Source organism: Macrobrachium nipponense, chromosome 23, assembly GCF_015104395.2.
Source record: "Macrobrachium nipponense isolate FS-2020 chromosome 23, ASM1510439v2, whole genome shotgun sequence".
NCBI classification, from domain to species: domain Eukaryota; kingdom Metazoa; phylum Arthropoda; class Malacostraca; order Decapoda; family Palaemonidae; genus Macrobrachium; species Macrobrachium nipponense.
Genome location: NC_061090.1, coordinates 81122173 through 81137544, shown reverse-complemented (window position 1 = coordinate 81137544; position 15372 = coordinate 81122173). Strand labels below are relative to the sequence as shown.

Genomic DNA, 15372 nt, shown 5'->3' with positions numbered 1-15372 from the left:
AAACGACTGTCCACGTTCTAATGAATGAGACTTTTAAAAGAACTCCTTGACTCTTTGCCAAGAAAAGGGAGTAAATATCGAATAGAGATCATCAAGAGAGAACCGAGGATCGAAAAGGACCGTTCAATGTTCTTATGATATTGGACATAAGACTTCCTGGATCTAGTCTACAAGTCTTTTTCTTACTCCCCGATGAGCCTCTGAAAATGAATGAGAGCTCTTCGAAATTTGTTAATGAGTTTATCCGCTTAAACGATAAAAACATTAAAATCTATGTCAATGAGAACTACCCCATTTATGAGGGGTCCCCCCACTTAAATGACAAAACGTTTAGTATCTTGACAATGGGGAAAACGTCCTTACTAGACAAAACTATTAGCACTTTGCTAATAGGGAAAACCCTTTACATGACCGAGATATAATCTTCCGATTCTCAGAGAAATCGATGAAGAGGAAAGAGGGATCGAAGAAAAAATTCGGGTATGTCTCTCCGCTAACTCCGAATCCTTTTTAAAAATTTCTGTAAAGGAATGTCCTGTGGAGAGTCCTGAAAAAACTCCTCTTGACGAGCGTTTATAAAGCGTCAAGCGTCCTAAGAAACGTCTGAACAGCAAATAAAACGCCTTCTACAAGTCTTTTCTCTCGCAAAGCGTCCTGCCGAGCTTCACCGAAGCGTCCTGGCGAATGTGCACAAAAGCGCTCCTCAAAAGCGTCCTGTAAAGCGTCCTGCTTGAGCGTCCTCAACTGCTGAGCGTGCTTAGCTACTAGCGTGTCTGAGCAGAGAACACCAAGTCTCTGAACGACGTTTCAGAGAGGAACTCGTTGAGCGCCTGATGCATGCAAGGCCCGCCAAGAGGCGTCCTGGCGAGCGACCTTGCCAACATCTCAATGTTATGACGAACCCGCGTTTTGCGTATGACGTTGAATATTTTTTAAGGGACGTCCTCATGCGAGTCTCCATGGAGAGCCGCACGCTGCTCCTGAAGAGTGTGAACACTAAAGGAAGACGTATGGCTTTCGTCTTCCGCAAGGTGCTTGCCGAAGCGTCCTGGAGAATGTCTCTACTTATAGGACGTCGAGCACCTCCAAAGCTTCCTCACTTCTAAACAAATTGCCCTTCTTATGCCGACCCAGAGACATAGTTGTTTGACTGTGCAAAGCAGCTTGCCGGCCGTCAAACTTATCAGCTTGCTTTTCGAAGTAAAGCGAACGTTACATAACGTATACGGAGCGCCATGAGGAGAGAAGACGAATACTGAGTTGCTCCTCCAAAAGGTGGAATCAAGAATGTCCTTGATTACCAAATTCTTTTGGAATGCTAGCGAGGTTGAAACAGCTCTAACTTCATGAGCGTTCACTCGCAGGAGGCTCAAATCACTCTTCTGGCAAGATGAATGAACCTCCTTAATAATGTACAAGTGATATATACATGAGCGTTCATATACATGAGCGATCACTCGCAGGAGGCTCAAATCACACTTTCTGGCAAGATGAATGAGCCTCTTTAATAATGTATAAATGATGTATACATGAGCGTTCACTCTCAGGGGGCTCAAATCACTCTTCTGGCAAGATGAATGAGCCTCCTTAATAATGTATAAATGAAGTATACATGAGCGGTCACTCGCAGGAGGCTCAAATCACTCTTCTGGAAAGATGAATGAGCCTCCTTAATAATGTATAAATATATATACATGAGCGTTCATCGCAGGAGGCTCAATCACTCTTCTGGCAAGATGAATGAGCCTCCTTAAATGTCCCTTAGAAAAAGAGCCAGTGCATTCTTCTAAAAGGGTAAATGTGGTCTCTTTCCTCCTCATCCTCTCGTGACGAGAGAGAGGACGTGAAGCGTCCTCTTCTCTAAAGCTTCTTTAGGGGGGCGAGATCCTTCCGAGAGCCCCAACCCCTGTGTGGGGAGGATGCCTCGGAGGCCGAGAAACAACCCTTGAAGCTTCGTGCACGTGCTCGATCTTCGGCAGCCTGGGAAGCTACAAACATACCTGCCGAAAGGAAGCCAGATCAGCATGAAAAGCCCGTAAACCCTCCTTCGGCTTTTTGACATGCCCTCTCCCTGGTTTCTGGGAGTCCGACAGAGGTCTAGGCCTAGAGGCGTTATGGGGCCGATCTGACGTTCCCTCCTAACGAGAGAGAGGACGTGAAGCGTCCTCTTCTCTAAAGCTTCTTAGAGGGCTGCGAGTCCTTCCGAGAGCTCCAACCCTTGCGCGGGGAGGACGCCTCGGAGGACGAGAAGCAATCCTTCAAGATTCGTGCGCGTGCACGATCTTAGCAGCCTGGGAAGCGTCAACAGGTTCTGCCGCAAGGGACGCCAGATCGGTGGGGAGCCCCCGTAACCTCTGCGGCTTTCGACATGCCCTCTCCCTGAGTCCTGGGATCCGACAGAGGTCCAGGCCTAGAGGCATTATGGGGGGCCGATCTGACGCCCCCTCCACACACAAGGGGCACTACACTTCACAACACTAATTGGAGAGCGAGCACTTTAGTCTAAGATTACTTGATGTAATCCTCTAGCAGACACTTCTTCTAGGCCCGTAAGCCATACCACAGGGTTAGGCAAAATAAAATCTACAGGAGGTTAGAAGGTTCATTATTTCTAGCTTCTGTTTACTGTGGAGGAAAACTCCTGATTCTAACACGCTCTAAAATGCGTACATGATCCTACTTCTTCCGTAATCAGTCACACACACTAATTACATTGAACTTATGCAAAGAAAACATGTAAACGCCATATACACTAAGCGAGTGTCTACCGAAAGTTCCGGTAGCTTCACCATCCCCCATGCAGACAACAAAGTCTGAAACTAGGCTAACTAGCCTCAGACATCAAATGCAATGAAAAATTTACGATAGCGTATGCCTAGCCACAAATCCAAGTCAATAATCGTAAGAATAATTAGGATACTTAAGCGGCTAATGAAGTTTCAAAATCTATGGCGGAGGTCTGTAACAGTGTTTACCGACCGGCGACAGAAAAAAACTATGAATGAAAATGGAATAGTTCCTGATATCCGCCTCCCAGCGGCGGGAATGGGTACCACCACCTGGCCGCCCACTGCGTGTGCCGCGAATTTTGAAATTCTGTCGGACTTCGGAGAATACAGCTATATATATATCTGTCAGGTAAGTTTCATGAACAAAATATGTTTTCAAGGCAGTTTTGAAATCCAATATGGCGGCTACGTTTTTCATGGAAGGTTCTGATCAGTGACGAAAATCATCTTTCCCAGCCTTCCCAGCAATCATGTGAACAATGTTAGCGTATATATGTAACGTTTATTGATCTTACTCAAGATTGCAGTTGTAATCGGCACAATAAAACAACATTTTGTTGCCTATATTACTGAAAGTATGAAACTTTTTAATCCCGGGGTCATGGTTTGAACTGAATTCATTCTTACCTTGTAATTGGTGGTTTTTATCCTTACTGCCATCACAACTGAAACTCCACAGTGCTTATTTGATTGTTATTATACACATTTTGGTCTCAGTTCACTCCACATTGCACTTTAAACAAGTTGCTGTTCCTGGTTACTAAGCGCGCGCGCCACAAACACAGTTACGAACAGCAGACGACGAAACTGCAAAGTTTTATTCCTTAAATTGTTTACTTTACTCGTTATTTAGTTATTTAATTCATGTATATTATCCCTTTTTTGCAACCAAATTACCCCGAAAAATTACAGATATTTCTAAAGTAGATACAATCAAATGTTTCTAACGTTTTCGTACATCTGGCTGCCAAAAACCATAGTGGAACGACTACGGATAAGTGAATTATATACATATTTTTTTTTTTGCTTTTTTGTTTTTGCTAGCACTTTTCATTGATTTCAGTCTATATTAGTATTTTGAATTTCTTTAATAACCGTATGCCAGAAATAAATGTAATCTTTAATGTTTGCATGCTAAGAATGGCAAAATCATTGATGCCACCTTAGTGGAGGCTTCACACATACGCCGATTCATTATTATAAACTGTTTCCATGAAATCTAGTTGTCATAGCAATGCAATAATCATAAAATTGCTTTAATATTTATGTATATATACTTTCAATACATAGCCTAATTTCACCAATTTCAACGTTTTGTGTGTAGTCTTATACCCAGTTTGGAGGGTCAACACATACCGAATGGCAACAGAGAGAGAGAGAGAGAGAGAGAGAAAGGAGGGCGAAGGAACGAAGAAGGAAAGGGGTGGCGGTGGAGGGGGGGAGAGGATAGGTGGAGCTTTATACGCGTGTTCGTATCCATTTCTGCATAATGGAGTTTTTGTCTCTTGGTACAAGGACAAGTGTCGTTATTCTTTATGATTAGTGATTCACGATACCCTTATAAATTACACCACTGGGTGTAATGCACTATAGCAAAATCTCGTTCTGATACGAGTGTTCGTTACAGAAATAGGTATTGCCCAAAAACGTGCTTGCACTGTCTCTGAAACCCATAATAGGTATGCTGCTTCGTTGTCAATCAAGTTTTTTGTAATCAAGTATTTTTTACAAGCTAGCTATTGAATAAATATGTTATTGTTATAATACAATTAAGTTTGTTCATACTTACCTGGCAGATATATATATAGCTGTATTCTCCGAAGTCCGACAGAATTTCAAAACTCGCGGCACACGCAGTGGGCGGCCAGGTGGTAGTACCCATTCCCGCCGCTGGGAGGCGGATATCAGGAACCATTCCCATTTTCTATTCATATTTTATCAGTGCCACTGTCTCCTGAGGGGAGGTGGGTGGGCACTTAATTATATATATCTGCCAGGTAAGTATGAACAAACTTAATTGTATTATAACAATAACATTTTGTTCATGAGACTTACTTGGCAGATATATATATAGCTGAATCCCACCTTCGGATGGTGGGAAGAGACAGAATAGGATTTGTAGGAAACTTAAATTAAGTAGATGATATACACCTTGGTTCCTCACCTGTTAGCAAAGTAGACTCTGTGATTACTGTCACTACAGCCTGCTTGTGCTTAATCAGAGTTGCCAGCCAGGTGGAGACCTGTAGTGCTGGTGCGCTCTGAATGCTCTGTCAACGGGGACGGGACCTCAATGTGACAAGAGCATAGAGCCATTACAAATGAGGGCAAACGAAGCAACTGACCACCACCTGACCAACTAACAAAGACCCCCCACCCCCTGAACACTAAGCTAAAAGATGGGAGGTCTTCACCAAAGCCTCACCACAACCAAAAACACATCAACTAAAAACTAACCTAAACCTAACTAAGGGATAGGGAGAGAGCTACCTTCAGCCCCCAAGATGTGTCTGCAGAAACGTATGGCCCAAGAGAACAACAGTCCTCGTATATCGTTCTCACATCTCTCAAGTAGTGTGAGGCGAATACTGAATTTGCTCCTCCAAAAGGTGGCGTCAAGGATGTCCTTGATCGACAATGTTCCTTTGGAAGGCAAGCGAGGTTTGCAACAGCTCTGACTCGTGAGCTTCACTCGCAAGAGGCTCAAATCGATCTGTGTGGAAGACGAATGAGCCTCTTTATGACGTCCCTCAGAAGAACGCCAAAGCGTTCTTGGATAACGGTATATCGGGTCGTTTAACCGAACACCAGAGATTATCTGAGGGACCTCGTACTTCTTTAGTCTTGTGGACATAAAACTTTAGAGCCCTGACAGGGCACAGGACTCTCTCAGGTTCTTGGCCCACAAGGCTTGTCATACCCTTGATTTCAAAGCTCCTTGGCCAAGGGTTCGACGGGTTTTCATTCTTTGCTAAGAAAGTGGTACTCAAAGAGCAGACAGCATTGTCCCCTTTGAAGCCCACTCTCTTACAAATGGCCTGAATTTCACTAACTCTCTTCGCCGTCGCCAGAGCCAGTTAGGAAAGAGCCTTCTTAGTCAAGTTCCTAAGAGACGCTTCATATAGAGGTTCGAAAGGACTCGACATTAACAGTCTAAGGACTAAATCCAGGTTCAAGAAGGAGGCCTCGCCTGAGGTATCGGTTGGATGTCTCAAATGATCTCAGGAGATCGTGAAGATCCCTGTTATCAGACAGGTCTAGTCCTCTGTGTCGGAAGACTGCCGACAGCATGCTCTTATATCCCTTGATGGTCGGGACCGCCAGCTTCTGCACATTTCTTAAAAATAGCAGGAAATCGGCTATCTGGCTCACAGAGGTAGAGGAAGAGGAAATTCCCTCCTTTCTACACCATGCCCTGAAGGAAGCCCACTTTCGAACTGGTAAACAGCTCTCGAGGACGTTCTCCTAGCATTGGCGATCGCCTTTGCAGCTGCTTTAGAAAAAACCTCTCGCTCTGGCCAGTTTTTCGATAGTCTGAACGCAGTCAGACCCAGAGCGGAGAGGTTTCGGTGATATCTTGCGAAGTGGGGCTGTCTGAGTAGATCTTTCCTCCAGGGCAATGTCCTCGGAAAGTCTATGATGAATGACATTACCTCTGTGAACCATTCTTTCGCTGGCCACATCGGGGCAATCAGGGTCAACCTCGTCCCCTCCGATGCCGCGAACTTCCTTACTACTTCCCCCATGATCTTGAATGGCGGGAAGGCATATAAGTCAGGTTCGTCCAGTCCCAGAGCAGAGCGTCTATCGCGACTGCTCCTGGATCCAGCACACAGGAGAAAAGCAATAAAGAAGGCAAAAAAACCTTTTCTTTGTTCTCGATGTCGCAAATAGGTCGACTAACGGACAACCCCCCCACAGTCTCCAGAGCTCTCGACAGACGTCCTGGTGCAACGTCCATTCCGTCGGCAGGAATCTGATCTTGTCGGCTGAGAAGGTCTGCTCTGACGTCTGGACTCCTGCGATAAAATCTCGTCAGGATCCTTATCCGTCTCGCATCTGCCCACCACAAGCAGAATCTCCCTCGCTAAATAAAACAGAGGACGGGAGTGTGTACCTCCCTGCTTCTTTAGGTATGCAAGGGCTGTGGTGTTGTTCCGAGTTGACTTGGACTACTTTCTCTGCAACCTTTTGTTGGAAGAACTGTAGCGCCAGAAAAACCGCCGCTAGTTCCTTTACATTGATGTGCCAGGACACCTGTTCCCCCCTCCAGGTGCCTGACACTTCCTCCCCTCCCAGTGTTGCTCCCCATCCCGACACCGAAGCGTCGGAAAACAACACTAGGTCTGGGCTCAGAAGCTTTAGGGACAACCCCTCTCGAAACTTCTGAGGATCTAACCACCATCTTAGATGGTTCTTCACCGATTTGGTGATGAAAAGGGTCGCATCCAGATCCTCTCTGACTCCCCGCATTGGGGGGGGTCCGTCTGCTAAGTCAAAAACTGGAGCAGGTCTGAGGTGTAGTCTTCCCAGGGAAACAAACTTTTCCAGCGAGGAAATGGTTCCCAGCAGACTCATCCATTCCCTCGCCGAGCAAGCTTCCTTCCCCAGGAATGCCGAGACTTTCTCTAAGCCTTGCAGCCTGTCGTTCCTGGGACGGAAACGCTCGAAAAGCCACTGAATCCATCTGAATCCCCAGATACACGATGGACTGTGTTGGGGTCAGATGCTGACTTTTCGAGGTTGACCAGCAAGTCCAGGGACTTCGCCAAGGCCAAAGTGAAGTGAAGGTCCTTCAGACACCTTTCTTCTGACGATGCTCTGATCAGCCAATCGTCGAGATACAGGGACACTCTTATTCCTGCAGAATGTAACCATCTCGCTACGTTTTTCATGATCATGGTAAATACCATCGGAGCCGTGCTTAAACCGAAACAAAGGGCTCGGAATTGCCAAACTTTGTCCCTTAGCATAAAACTCAGAAACTTTCTTGAAAGAGGGTGGATAGGCACGTGAAAGTATGCGTCCTGTAGGTCCAAGGACACCATCCAGTCGCCCGGTCTTAAGGCTCCTAGAACCGACTGAGGTGTTTCCATCTTGAATTTTTTCTTTTCCACGAAAAGATTCAGGCTGCTTACGTCCAAGACTGGACGCCACCCCGACGACTTGCTTTGGTACCAGGAAAAGTTCTGTTGTAGTATCCTGGTGACCCCAGGTCTAAGACCTGCTCCACCGCTCTTTTCATGATCATTTGTTCCAAAAGATCTAAAAGAACCTGATGTTTCTCCCCTTGATATGACGGGGAAAGATCTCTGGGAGTCGTAGACAGAGGAGGAGGGCGTGCCACAAAGGGGATCTTGTTACCCCTGTTTCCACTATCTTGAGGGACCACGCATCTGTATCTCTCTCTCTCCACGCACCCGCAAAGAACTTTAGCCTGGCTCCGACAGGCATCTGAAGGACTTTCTTTTCACTTAGAGGATTTAGGTTTGAAGGAACCTCTTCCTCTTGCAAGTCCTCTCCCTCGAGGAGCAGCTCTCGAGGGAGGAGCGCTACGAAAGGGCTTAACCTTCCTAGGAGGTCGTCCAGACGACGACGTGGTAGGGACTGCGGGACGTCTTGAAGACTGGGCTAAGAGATCCTGGGTAGCCTTCTCTTGTAGCTCACTGCCAGGTCCCTTACCATAGCCTGGGGGAAGAGATGGCTCGAAAGAGGTGCAAAGAGAAGCTCTGCCTTCTGCGATGCGGAAACAGACCTCGCCTGTAAAATTGCAGAACAGCGCTCTCTTCTTGAGGAAAGCAGTGCCGAAATGAGACACTAACTCTTCCGAACCATCCCTGACGGCCTTGTCCATGCATGACAACACATTGGACAGCTCCCCCAGACTCAAAGAATCAGGACTCCTAGATTGAAGATCCAGGACTCCTAGGCACCAGTCTAGGAAGTTAAAGACTTCCAGAGTCTTTAACAGACCTTTCATGTGATGGTCGATCTCCGTTTGGGGAAGTCCATGAAATCTTAGCTGACGATAACAGTGATCTCTTCTGGGCTCCACCAGACTAGCAAAGTCCCCCCTTGCTGAGATGAGCGATAAGGATCTTTAACTCCTACTTCCTTTTCCGCCTTGGTCTCGTACCAAATGACCGCCTTTCCCAACTGGAGTCTTGCAAGGAGGAAGGGGGGCGCGAAAGTCGACTTGCCCTGATCCTTCCGACGTTCCATCCAATCTTGCAATTTCTTGAATGCTCTCTTAGTGGACAAGGAAGTCTTCATCTCCACCACTTCCGAAACCTTGCTCGACTTCGAAGACGAAAACTGAGAGGGAGGAGACTTAGGAGCTGCAGGCTGGAAACTTCTCGCCAAACAAGGAACGTAAAAGGCGAACCAGCACCTTGTAGTCGGAGACTGACGACTCTGACGGCTGTTCCTCCACTGAATCCGCTGGACTACTAAACTCTCCTTCCTCCCGAAGAGGCAAAGGAGATTGAACCTCTGGAGAGGGCGTGCGCCCAACGGGTCTAGCCTTCAACAAAGGCTTTCGAGGAAGACTAAAATCAGTCTCTTCAAAGCGACCGACCTTCTGTCGATCTCTAGAGCTCGAACCACGACGAGCGTCCTGACCGCGCTGCGCGTCAAGAGAGGTTATTCTTAGTCTCTCACGAGGAGCGTCCTTACTTCTCACGCTCAAAGCGTCCTGCTTTCGCTTTCAAAGCGTCCTTCTGAGCGCTCTCGAAAGTCTTCTCCGCAGGCAAAGCGTCAAGCACATCATCCCGACGAGCGTCTTCGAAAACGTCCTGCCGAGCGTCATCAAAAGCGTCCTCCAAGGCGTCCTGTCGAGCTCCTCAAGGCGTCCTGACGTACGGGTGGAGACAGAGACGAACGAGGAGACGGAGAAGGAGACTGCCTCGTCCTCTTGACAGGCAGTTCTAGCGTCCTTCCTTCGTTTAGGCTCAACTGCTGCTGGGCGAGTCTTCCGAGCCATCAAGGCCGACAATTGGTCTTGAAGCGACGCAAGAATGCTCTTCGTAGGTGAAGAACCGAGAGGCGGTGAAGGGCTGCGCTTGCGAGAAGACGAGGGGCGGGGGGACGCCTCCTTCCTTCTCAAAGGAACAGCAACCTGCCTCTCCGAGGCGCGAGAGAAGCGTTTCTCAGCGTCGTCCTCGGACGACGTCCTACCTCTCTTCTGTGGAGGAAACGCGTCATACGACGCAGGTGAAGACCGCAACGAGAGCGGAGAGAGGGACGTAAAGCGTCCTCCCTAGGAAAAGTCCTTTTCAGCGGACGCGAGTCACTCCGGGCGCTCCACCTTGCGCGGGGAGGGCGCCTCGGAGGACGAAAAACAGTCCTTAAGGATGCGAGCCTGAGCACGCTCCTTGGCAGCCTGGGAAGCAGCAACAGGTCCTGCCGAAGGGACGCCAGATCGGTGGGGGGAGCCCCCGTAACCCTCTTGCGGCTTTCGACATGCCCACTCCCTGAGGTCTGGGAGTCCGACAGAGGTCTAGACCTAGAGGCATTATGGGGCCGATCTGACGCCCCCTCCACAACACTAGGGGCACGATCACACACTTTATTCGAGCCGTTTTCAAGGGCCAACACTTTGGACTCTAGAGTACGTAACAACTCTAGAATCAGAGAAAGGGCATTACCTTCTCCAGACACAGAACTAGGGCCCTCAGGCAACAACACAGGATTAGGTGAAGCAAATTCTACTGGTGTTAATATAGGCGAAATGTTACTTCCCTTACCTTTCGTAGAACCGCTCTTAGAAGGAAGACCTCCTGATCCTATCGCGCTCCAACTTACGCCGATAGGATTCATACACCTTCCATTCATCCTCAGTCAAACTTTTGCATTCAATGCAACGATCAACCAGCAAACAAACATGCCCCCTACACCCCATACATACTGTGTGGGGGTCTACGAAGATTTCGGTAGCCTCACCTTGCAATCACTTCTCACACACTCTGAAGCTCACTGAACTTGATCCCGACATCACGTCAGAGAAAAGCCAATCCAAAATTCAAAAACAGTCCACTATCGCGTATGCCAATCCAACAATCCAGAGTCAAAACCAAAAGTCAATCCAGATACTTATAACGAGTCAAAATCCAAAAATCCTGGGTCGGAGGTCTGTAAACAGGTGTTTTACCGGGGGGGGGACCCGGCGACAGAAAAAAAATATGAATAGAAAATGGGAATGGTTCCTGATATCCGCCTCCCAGCGGCGGGAATGGGTACTACCACCCTTGCCCGCCCAGCTGCGTGTGCCGCGAGTTTTGAAATTCTGTCGGACTTCGGAGAATACAGCTATATATATATCTGCCAAGTAAGTCTCATGAACAAATTGTATTTTTCTCAATCAAAACATATGCCCCTCAATGCTAACTTTCCTCTTTTAACGACTTTCTGGTCATTGCAAATTCGGCCCCATAATTTCTTATGGTGCGAAAACAGAGGCGCATCGACCGAAAACAATTGCGTCACACTACGGTGATAATCCGGCAGTAAAACATCTTCATATATCCAAAAAGTAAATAATGAAGATATATATGCGCATTACGATTATACCAATTACATGAAGAGCTGATAATCTGCATGAATAACTGGTAAACTGTTCTGCAAGAAAGTTGAGTAAAGCAATTATTTACAATAGGTACGAAAGTCAAGATGTCGTGACGTCATAATACAGGACTTAAAAGAACGTTCTAATTCCAAAAAATAATTACTTAAATTTAAGTCAGAATCGAGTTACTTTTTCAATAACGAATATTTTCAAATTAATCATCATAAATATGTAAAATATTGATGATTTACTATTTATTTTAAAAATTATCGAAGTGCACTCTTCGTCGTTGTCTTCTACAAAAAAAAAACACGTTGTTTACTCGGGGGTGAGGTTAAAAGTTTTTTCCGATTGTTGTGATGAAAGTGCCCCAGCGTCTGTGGGTACAAGTGGTGTGCGGATTTATCACAGGAAATGGTTAGTTTATTGACACAAGCGACTCCGTAAACATAGAGATGGCGTCAATCTTCTAAATATTTTGAGTTGTAAGTAAAAATGTTGAACGCATTTTGGTGAATTTGCACTACGTTTGACACCGTTTTCACTACCCTCTGTTTAAATCTTAAAATTTGGCCTTAATTTCTAACTTTGAAGAAAATACTTCGAAAGGAGAGTAGAGGTCTTTAGCTCCATTTCTCACTAACAACAAGTCGCGACTGATGCTCATCTCCGATGTCAGGATGCATTATAATGTACTTTTTTTGGGACTGTCCACGCTCATCGTACATGGTCCACTCTGTACCCTACGGTTTTTTACCCTAGGTACCGAATAGGCTTGAGAAAAGTCACACATCTTCTGTAGCCGGCGGTGAGACTTCCACTGGTGTTGAGGGAGAGGAAATGATGGGACCATAGGATGGGACCTACAGCAGAGCGAGAGCGGAGAGTGAATGGATCTACTTACTAGCTAGGTATAGCCTAGCTAGTACTAGCTAGGTTAGCTAGGGGCTAGCCTAGTGTGAATCAAGCATTAGAATGGAGCGATTATCCCAATTGGACAATGTCACTTATACGCTCCAATAACATAAAAGTGAGCTGAATTATGTGTTTTCAAGAGATATTAGTTAAATTCTCACTGACCTGGAAGAGGCGTGGTACTCTCTCCTACAAGATTATCACACTTCGTTGACGTCCGCTGTGTTTACAAACACTGGTCTGGGGTCGTTCATTACAAAACACTTTGAGAGATGTGGAAAGATAATAGTCAAGTTTCTTTTGTCAGACCAATTCCATAAAATTATTTTGATAGTATTATCAATCTCGTATTTTTGTCTAATATATCTGATGAAAAGACAACTTTCTGATCAATAAACTTTTCCGATTGAGGTAATGAACCATTAATCTTGGACAAACGACATTAGAACGAGGAATCGTTGTATCCTTAGTATAAATGATAATGCTTGAGTCTTGACATGCAAATTAAAATAGTATACAGTGTATTCATGCGATAATATTTTCTCACGCTTGTCTAGGACAAATATATTCCACTATTTATATGGAGAACGATGATAGAATGGTAATTATGCAAAACTAATTTCCGTCCGAAAGAACTGTTTAACATACGAAAATTGGTCGTTGTGTGGTGATCACAATATATATATATATATATATATATATATATATATATATTATATATATATATATATACATATATATATATATATATATATATATATATATATATATATATATATATAACGTACAATATATCACAATAGCTCTACCAAGCCTTACCACTCATGTGTGCACAAAACTTTTTTGCGTAAAGATCAACTAGTTTTGTGACTTTTCCATACCAATATTATCTTTTCTATGTAGAGTAAAGAGAACACCAGGTGTTGTTCTTAATTCTGACCCTCCCATATATTACCAGACCAATATTTTAACAATATGGTCTTCTTGCTTGGTGTCCCTATAAGTGAAATCCTTCGCAAATTAAAGCTTTTGCTTCTCGCTCACCTTTCAGTTCTATTTTTTATTTTTTAAAGCTTTTTACATTAATTTCAGGAACACTCTCGACTGAAAGGGCATGTGCCAAAAAAGGGAAAAAAAGGTAGCCAGCCATTACAATTCATCTAATTTAGGTTGAGACTTATGAGGCAATTCCAGTTGCTTATAAAAAAATTTCGGTCCAGGGTAGACTACATGCCAGAGCTGTCATTTCATGAAATAGGTCATGGAAAACCTATTCAGACATCAAAACCTCTGTGTCATACCTGAGAGCTGTGCGTAGATGTGTGCATTAGTTCATTTAACTCCTTGGTCGGAATTTTCTTGACCACCAATCATGAATCATGGGCTGTCAGTTGACTTTTATACACCCTTAACACATGCTGATAAATCTGAAATCCCTGTCTTGTATCTGACATGATACCATGATCTTCCGTCGATGTTATTCATTAATTAACAAATACTTCCATTTTATCGCGATTGAGAATTTAAAGGCAAAAAAACCAGTTCAGTTTATTTAGTGCCTCAGTGACGTGGCCGGTTTGGTCTTGGCCTGGCTTTGATTATAAAGCTGCGGAAACACTTGCCATCTCAGTTAAAGTCTTCAGTACCATTATAAAAGTAACTTTATGCTTCATGAAGCTTGCTGAAAATTACCCAGGGTTACAGGTCAATTTTAAGGTGAAATTTTTTTTATGATATTACATAGTTTTGATTGATCCCATAATATGCTATACCTTCACCTGTTCCTAGATCAAAGGTCATTTTATTTTCCACTGCCTATGATTAGAACTGGTAAGTAGTATCTATGAAGGGGGGTTCAAATTATTTTCCATCAACATTTCTGGCCCTGACCTTTTCTCAAGTCACAGGTCAATGTTAATTAAGTACCTGCAGAATAGATTTTTCTTTCATTTTGATGATACAATTCAAGTCAGATGCTAGAGCAATGACATTTAAATGCTACTGTATAATGTCATGAAGGTTTTGAGTAGCAGTATCTTTTAGTCTGAGCAAATATAACCTAAGTCTATTATTTCTCATTGAACTGTTAATGCTGCCCTCCAAGAAGCCTTCACTTCTTATTATTAGCCTCATAAAGTACTGAGCTTTATGCAGAGAATTTAATTAAAGGTTGAGAGTTGCAAACGAAGTATATTCAGTGGTAAGATTAGAATTGCTTCCTGTGTATTCCAGTGAAGTCATATCTAATAACCGATTTCTGTCTCACTATAACTAGCATCTGGTAGAACTGTTGAGCATTATTAGGTTGTTTTGCAGTATAGACCTTAATTATGTACTTTATACTGTCATGTTTTTATTTTCAGTTTTTCAGAAGAGAGCAGCACACTACTACTGGCTGATTAAGTAAGAAGACGCACAAAGGGTTCTCAGGAAATGGACTCTTTATCTAAATAAAATCATTACTGTGATTAAAAGATTTATTTCTTGTACAAGATTATACCAAATTAGCTATAAAATAAATTCTATATGACATCTTGTATCCACATAAATTCACTATCAAATTCACAGCGGGATTGAAATTTATGTACATTAATACCATTAAATAGACAAGACTACAATGTGATGAAGGATAGTAGTGTACCATTTACACAATCTACAAACAGTACACCCTATTATAGAGGTAATACTGTTTGGCTTATTGAGAATTCTATATAATTCTAAATATAACCCTAAAACTACAGAACATCACATATTCAATCAAGAGTTTTACAGTAAACTGAAGACTTAAGAATTATGGAACCTTCACTAGGACTGAGATCCAATAACAGGATTACAAGTTAAAAATGATTAGAAATCACTTGTTTTCTCATGAACAACCAGTAAAACATTTAATGAGATGGGGTTGGGGGGGGCATAAACTTGCAAACCATGTTCTCTCTCTCTCTCTCTCTCTCTCTCTCTCTCTCTCTCTCTCTCTCTCTCTCTCTCTCTCTCTCTCTCTCTCTTCAAAAGAGAATGTTAGCTCACTGCTATTCCCCCAACGACTTTTCTGTATTATCATCATATCAACCAATACAGCAGTTTTTCAGTAAACTCTTTGGATAC

The 15372-nt window shown here is 44.1% G+C and overlaps 1 protein-coding gene across 1 annotated transcript in view; it reads right to left on the bottom strand.

Moving 5' to 3' along the window:
• The window catches only part of LOC135202108 (protein germ cell-less-like), a 184185-nt gene extending 171680 nt beyond the window's left edge, over positions 1-12505 (bottom strand). Inside the window, exon 1 of the mRNA XM_064231362.1 lies at positions 12433-12505. The gene's annotated coding sequence lies outside the window, so the exon portion shown is untranslated. The remainder of the gene's footprint in view (positions 1-12432) is intronic.
• Positions 12506-15372: the final 2867 nt, after the last annotated feature.